The sequence below is a fragment of the Pteropus vampyrus genome, unplaced genomic scaffold (assembly GCF_000151845.1).
Source record: "Pteropus vampyrus isolate Shadow unplaced genomic scaffold, Pvam_2.0 Scaffold33, whole genome shotgun sequence".
NCBI lineage: Eukaryota > Metazoa > Chordata > Mammalia > Chiroptera > Pteropodidae > Pteropus > Pteropus vampyrus.
The window spans coordinates 6,288,052-6,295,025 of record NW_011888814.1 but is presented as its reverse complement, the minus strand read 5'-3'; positions in this window follow the sequence as shown (position 1 = coordinate 6,295,025).

Genomic DNA, 6,974 nt, shown 5'->3' with positions numbered 1-6,974 from the left:
AAATAATCTTTTTTTTTTTTGAATCTGTAAACACAGAAGTACATATTGTGATACATTGCTTGGTTATTTGTAACTATATAAAATATAAAAATTCCATGGCATGATAATTTATATACACTTAAAAATATTGATTTTCGTGATAGATGTGTGTTGCGGACAGGGAGATGCATCACTCAGATTCTCCTTTGAGATCCTCCTTCATTGTCCAGCTTCTAGGAGTATGGCTACCGGGCAGTCATGAGCTGTTTACATCTTCACAGTCAGCCTCGCTTCCAAGATGGCCTCCAGCTAATGACTGAGAAACATGGTGCCATAAAGTCCTAGCCAATTCTACCCAATGCAAGTCTAATAGACAATTCTTCTCTGGAGCTCCCCAATAAGCCGGCAGTGACTTCATCATGTCTATGAAATGACATGAGGACTCTTCCTGCCCAATTGTGCTACCTCTTGTTTTCTTTCATAGATTTTAGTAGTCAATAAAAGTTCTGAACTCCTAAAAAATGTTCCTGTCTGCTTCCCAGAGAATTCAACTGGCACAATGTGAGTACACAACTTGAGAGTAATGATAAAATTTTTAAAAAGCATTTGTTTCCTAGTTATTTTTTTGACTTTGAAAAATTACTGGTATTTTAGGTTATATTTTCCCTTTTTTTTGTACTTTTCTGAAATCTCGATTTATCTTACAATTGATGTGAATAAGGATTACAAATTTAAAAAAATAATGAACTGATATAAATTGTTATTAAAATAATGGTGGATATTTGAATATATGGCAATATAGAATCAAGGAAATATAACATATTCTGAGATACATATAGCAAATTATGCAATGTGCCATGTATTATATTTAAAAGGCTAGAAGCTAGCAAACAGATGCTGCAAAACAACTTCCCCTCCTCATATGTTATTCTATGTTCGTGGGCTAACTAATTAATCTCTCTGTCAGTGTCTGCATGTGAAAATAAGTTCATACAACCAGTATCAAAGTTGCTATGAAAATAAAATGAGATAATTAATATGTAAGGCCTGAAAATTAAAGAGAACCTTGTGATTTCTCCCAACTGTGTAAAACAGACTGAATATAACTAACAAGTTACAAATACAGCATGACTTACCCTTCCTATGTACAAAGAAAGCTTCTATGAATTATGAAATATTCTACAAAGTCTTACGGTATCCTGAGATTCTCTGGTATCCTGAGATTCTCTTCAAACACAAGACAACAGGTGATTGCTAATGGTTACCTATCGTTATGCATTGGCAAACATGAATTACATGCCTGAACTCCTAATTTTTGCATTACAGGCTCTCAACACCTGTGCGAGAGAAATAGCGACAAACTTTAGTAAGCTTAAACGAGTAATGTTCTTCACATGAAAAGAAAAACTCACAAGGAATGACTGAATAAACATAATGTGCTAAAAGAGTAGATGAAACTAAAACCAAAAACAAACCGAAAAACTGTCTTAAATATTTATAAGGAAATTGGAGAAAATTGGAGAGAAGAGATTTACATTATATGTTTGTTTACTCAGAAAGGAGATTGAACAAAGCCAGCAGTTTGATATTAGGAAAAGATGGATTTAGATGCAACATAAAGAAATCTCCACCTTTTTTAAATGAATTAAAGCTCTACATAAGGTCTCCTTGATTTTTCTAAAGATACTAGAAATCTTATTTTTTATATAAAAATGCAAAAATAAAGACGGTTAAATTTTTAAATCCCTGTGAGGAAGTTTTCAATCTCGAATTTAAATTAGCACATGAAAATCAGAACAAGAGAGTTATTTTAATTATTGAATTAGCACATCAATGTAAATCAGCTGTTAAGTCCTTTTGGACCTGGGCCAAAATTTATACACACACTAGCTTCCATGAGAAGCACAGTTACATCTGCTGTATAATGAAGAGGTACTAGAGAGAGGTCCAATTATGTCCTCAGAAAATTTCACTGGAACTCCCCAGCAGATGTGACTCCTTTCTCACATGCCCTCTCCTGGCCCCAGGCCACAGGGTCTCTCTTCACACTCTTTTTCAGACTCTTTCTTTCTCCTCCCTTCTCTTCTATTTGAGTAGGCTCTTTTGCATGAATTGTGCAGGCCAAATCCTAATCGAAGCTCTCTTTACAATGGTATTTTTCTACTAGCACTAGGAAGAGCACATTTTCTCCATACCATCACTTTATCATGGGAAAGTTATTTTGTTCATTATCTTGGAAGACCCAGAAAAAGAGAGCTTAAAAATTTTTACCTGTCGTTTCAAAGCCTTCCTCACCATCAGCCCTTTAATTAATTTATATTTATAACATTCATTTCCTAGCCATACATATACACTTCTAACATCTTTTAATGCTGTTAATGTCAATAACCCAAGTTATTAAATTCTAACTCATTTGTAAGATAATTAAGGAAATCAAATATGCTAGAACAAAAGATTAAGTTATTAGTTCTCAGTTCTCAGTTCTCAGTACTTACTATTCCTGAATACTTAATTATACTTGACGTTTGGACCATCTCATCTTCCTGAAAACTTCCTCTCATCTTCCAGGACACTCTATGCAGTCGTTCTCAAACTGTGACCTCCTAATAGCATATTGACATCACTTGAAAACTTGTTTGAAATTCTGATATTTGGCATCATCTAAGACCTATTAAATTAGAAATTAGTGGACTAACAAGATCCTCAGGTGATTCTGATCTAGTGCATTGATTTTGGTTTGAAATATAAATGATGCCCCTGAAAGACTAATCTCTTTCTTCTCCTTCAATTCTTCCTATTCCTAATCCTTCTTTCTCTTCCTCTTCTTTCTCCCTAAATCTAATTTTTCTCTGTGGAAAATTCCTTAGTCATATTTTTTTCTCTATCTCATTTATATTTCTTTTTATTTTTCTTATTCTGGATGATTCACAGCTTTAAAAATTCAATTATTACATATAAAGAGAAGATTTCCAAATTTTTATCTTCATTTTCAAACTATCTCCCATATTACCACTTCATCTAACTTTTGGATGTACTTTGGCTTCAATATTTATCTAACTAGATCTTTAAACAGAATTCATTCCCTCCACCTTCTTGAACAAATTATGTTTCTGAATTCTCTGTTATGACTCATGACACCATGATTTTTGCAGTCTAAAAGTTAACAAAGTCAGAGGCATTGTTAACTCCTCCTTTGACATCATCCACATTGAGCCAATGTTATTTGTTCTATGTCCACAGTACTTTTCATATACAGATTCTTCTCAACCCTATAGTCACCATTCTTCTATAGGTACCCATTTTTTCACTTCTAGATTATTACAATAGCCAATAAATTCACTTTATACTCCTACTTTCTATCACTTTGCATCTACTAATTTGTTTTCAATTAAAGCAAATCACTTATTCTGACTGTACTCCCCTACTCAATCAAACCCATTGTTATACTGCTTAACAGGATTCCTGAGCAGATCATGTGATGTCCTCTATTTCCTCTACATATCTTCCACTACTTTTCTAAATAAAATGCTATTCCAGTCTCACTAAACAAAACAATAATAAAACAGCTTTCAATTCTCTCTGAATCTTTCGTTTTGTTGATATCCTTCCTCAACCATTCCAGCACTACGCTGAGAAAGTCCTATGCACCTCTCAAAATTTATTATGATTCTACCATGTTCACAGAACCTACCATGATTCAGATGAGACCTCAAATCACATATTTTTCTTAAGTTTCCCTACTACATATTTAAACTTAAGATAATTATTCATATAAATCATTTACCCTTGCAGATTTTAAGCTGCCTGAGGACAGAGATAATATCATGAAATATTCATGCAAAGTAATGCACATAATTAGTCTATAGCTGCATAATCTCTATTTTTAACTGGACTCTGATGGTCTCTTCCACTAGCTAGTGTGGGTAATATTCAATATGTTAAGAGTCTGATGTCTGCTGAAAACAGTTATCAGGGAGGATCATGAAATAAAATGCTGATTACATAATTCAGCAGGATATTATATGAGACTTAGAAATTATCTCCACCGAAGGAATTAAATTCAACTATCTGTAGAGACCCTTGTTTTAAATACATCACAATCTGTGTGAGAATATACTAAAGTTTATTTTATTTTTCAAGCCATATTCAGACTTTAAAATCACCCAAGAACATCCTCTAACCAATTACTTTGAACTACTTTAACAGGTTATTATTTCTATCTAAATTTTTATTTATATTATTATTTTATCATTATTTATATCTAAATGAAATATCCAAATTTCTAAAAACTTCTCTAGCAAATTGAGATAGTATCTAAAAAGAATTGTTAGTAAAGCATTTTTTTCATTCACACACATATATATACACATAAATACATACACACACACACACACAACATATATATGTCCTTTAAATACAGACTCAGAGGTTAAAGTTCCAACCTTGCTAACAAGAACTTTTAAAAGTCCTCCAATTCAATATAAATGTGATTTCAAGGGCAGTCGATGTATTTCAAGTAAACTATGAAAATCCATAAAACTGATTTTTAATTTTATAAAACAACACAAAAGCAAACAGAAATAGTCTATCTGTCAAACTTCTACTTTCATTTACAAATTGTTCATAAGGAAAATTTTCTCATTATTTTTAGATGTTTTCAAAGATAAAACAGTTTAAATAAAGTGGAAAAATCTACTAACATATTAGAACCCATTTTAGTCCTTTAAAAAAATATATATATATATATGGTTCTTTGGAGGAAATATCAAATACAAACCAATCTTAGAAAACTGACAAACTATTTTATGAAATACACCATCAACACTTACTTTACTTATTAACGCTTTTTTAAAGCATTACAGTGAGAAGCGATTTATCTTCTGTAATAATAATTCACTTTCTATAATATACCAAAAACTTCTTTGTAACTGATGGTTTAAATGAGGGAGATGTATGTTATTTGCTGTGTTACAAAGCAGCCTTATTCCATCATCAACCGTCCTGGTCTCCAAATTTTTCAGATGTTTAATGTTTGAATTATGCCAATAAAGTAAATTCAGTGTTCTGTCTTTCAAAGAATAATTTTCAGAACAGTCTTTATCACTGGAAGGGGGATATAAACTGTTATTTCAAAGGATTTAATTTTAAACCATGAAAATAATAATTTTATCCTTTTAGTAAGGCATTATAGTTAATTCAGAACAAGTTTGACTTCTACTTATTTCAATTTATCTTCAAAACCTATATTAAATGTAACCTTCAATGCAAGTTTTATTAAATAAAAAAAGAATGAAAAAACTTCATCAAGCATTAATTAATCAAATGAGAAGCGAAATGGTATACAAAAGAGGAAAGAGAAATTTTAACTTATTTAGGGAGAATTTGTATAAATAGCACATGTATAGATTCCAAAATAATTGGAAAACTAAAATATGTGGTTAATATTGAATATATAAAATACGTTAGAGAAATATAGAAGTGGTAAGATTAGTCATCATAGCATCATCAAAGTAAACATAGGATGAGCTTAGTTAGACAAGTCTTCATGGGATAGATGATCTTAAGCTGAGCCATGAAAGACCTTGAACAAAAACATAACATAGAATAAAATAAGTTACTAATTAGAATTATGTATAACTTACCCAAGATTACAAGTGAAGTTGACACCATATAGTAATAATTGCTTCTCTCTATTATATCTTTGTTTCAATAATAGATATCACAAATAAAATCAATAGTTCTATTGACTTTTAGATTGATTTAGAAGTTACCATTTGTGACCCAAACCTTCATTTGTGAAGGGTCTGTGACATTAGAGGTACCAGCAGGATTGGATTGTTTTAGTTTCCACCAAACTTATTCACAGGGCACAGTAATACTAAGAGACACCCTCAGGGATCTCCTGTACTCCAGACATACTCTTCCTCACGTCTGTTATGAAAGAGTAATTCAATTTCCCCTTGGTAGTCAAGACAGATCACCCCAGTCAACGTAGTAACTTTCTTCTTGTCTAGTGGTTCAGAGGATGAGGAGTACAGGTGGCTAGGTGGCAATCTTAACTTCTGGTTCAATGCAGTCATTGTTATGTCTCCTGGTGGGAGTGTTCCTCACTTTGGAACTAAGACCTTCGGGACAGGAAAGCATAAGTTTACAGGAACAGGAAGCAAAAATTTTGCTAGTGGATCACTAAAGGTAACCATAAGTGGTGCTACTCCCATTTCCACTCCTTGATTCCTGAACCCATGAATCCTGGCTATGGGAAAAACAGTCCTTTATTGGATGCTGATTCAGAGTATATTCACCCTTCTGGAGAACCATGCCCCAGTCTTGCAAGTTATTGCCATTTACCTGGTACTACAATGAGTCTTAAAAAGGTTTTTCCACTGATTTATTAAGCCAGTTGCTTCAGGATTGTAGGAAACATGGCAAGATCAGTGTATTCCTTGAGCATAGGCCAATTGCCACATTTCTTTCGCTATTTGCTATGGAGCGAATTCCTAGATAGGAAGCAATACGGTGTGGAATACCATGACAGTAGATGAAGCATGTAAATTCATGAATAGTAGTTTTAGCAGAAGCTTTGCATTCAGGGAGGGAAAATACATATCCAGGGTATGTATTCCAGTAAAACAGAAAGGCTGACACTTCCATGATGGAAGCAGTCCAGTGTAATCAACCTGTCACCAGGAAGCTGGCTGATCACTCCAAGGAATGGCACCTTACTGGGGACTCACTGTTGGCCTTTGCTGCTACCAGAAGGGAGCACTTAGCAGTAGTCATAGCCATGTTGCCCTTGGTGAGTGAAAGTTCATTTTGCTCAGCTCATGCATAATCTCTATCCTTGCCACCAAGGCCACTTTATTCATGAGCTGACTGGTATCCACAGAATAGGTCATCCTTTCCATTTGATTATTAAAATTCCTCTTCTGCTAAGGTCACACTTTAGTGAGCATTCACATAGGAGACAAACAGCTTTGTTTTTTTTTTTCTCATTC